We start from the raw sequence: 1007 nt of genomic DNA, 5'->3' as shown, positions 1-1007 counted from the left end.
CTTCTTGGTGAGGTCAGCCAGCTGATGGGTAATGAGCTTATTTTGGGCCAACAGAGCATCTACATTGTTTAGCTCCATTACTCCTCTTGTGTTCCCTCTTTCGGAAGCATAGAAGTAGTCGTTCTCTGCTACTGTTTCAATAACATCTATGGCTTCCTCAATAGTCTTCTTTTTGTTCAAAGATCCTCCGTATGAATGGTCTATGGCCTTCTTTGACTCATAAGAGAGTCCTTCATAGAAAATGTTCAGCTGCACCCATTCGTTGAACATATCTGGTGGGCACCTCCTTGTTAGGTCTTTAAACCTCTCCCATGCTTCATATAGAGTCTCACCATCTTGTTGCCTGAAAGTTTGGACCTCAGCTCTCAGCCTATTGATTCATTGAGGAGGGTAAAATCTTGCTAAGAATTTGTTCACCACGTCTTCCCAAGTTGTCAAGCTTTCCCTTGGGAAAGATTCCAGCCACTTGGCTGCTTTGTCCCTAAGTGAGAATGGAAATAGGAGCAGTCTATAGGCGTTAGGGTGAACACCATTAGACTTCACTGTGTCACATATTCTCAGGAAGGTGGTCAAATATTGATTGGGGTCTTCTTGAACACCTCCTCCAAATGAACAGTTGTTCTGAACAAGGGTGATGAGCTGTGGTTTAAGTTCAAAGTTGTTGGCATGGATTGTTGGCTTTTGGATGCTACTTCCACAATTGCCTGGGTTTGGATTGATGTAAGAGCCCAAAACTCTTCTATCCTCCCCAGCATGATTTGATCTACCTCCTCCCCTATGGTTGTGATCCTCTTCTTCATGATGGTTTTCCATGTTGTCTTCCTGTTTGTTTCAAAGAATTCCTCTTCTTCCTCAGCACCAACCACTTTCTTTCCTCTTGCCTCCATCCTTAATCTAAGGAAGGTTCTCTCAGGTTCAGAATCGAAGGAAGTTGAAGCCCCGCTTCTTCTCCCTGTCATACAACCATCAAGTGCAAGCAAGAAAAGATAGGTGCAGAAAGTGTTTGC

General features: G+C 43.8%; 1 non-coding gene across 1 annotated transcript; it reads left to right on the top strand.

Moving 5' to 3' along the window:
* The first annotated feature begins 265 nt into the window (after positions 1-265).
* Positions 266-372, top strand: LOC148544429 (small nucleolar RNA R71). Its single transcript, XR_015901414.1, has one exon. It is a non-coding gene; the product is annotated as a small nucleolar RNA R71 (small nucleolar RNA).
* Positions 373-1007: the final 635 nt, after the last annotated feature.

Source organism: Arachis ipaensis, chromosome B9, assembly GCF_059453495.1.
Source record: "Arachis ipaensis isolate K30076 ecotype BB chromosome B9, ASM5945349v1, whole genome shotgun sequence".
Lineage (NCBI taxonomy): Eukaryota > Viridiplantae > Streptophyta > Magnoliopsida > Fabales > Fabaceae > Arachis > Arachis ipaensis.
The sequence above is the reverse complement of the archived record's forward strand: the minus strand, read 5'-3'. Positions and strand labels throughout refer to the sequence as shown.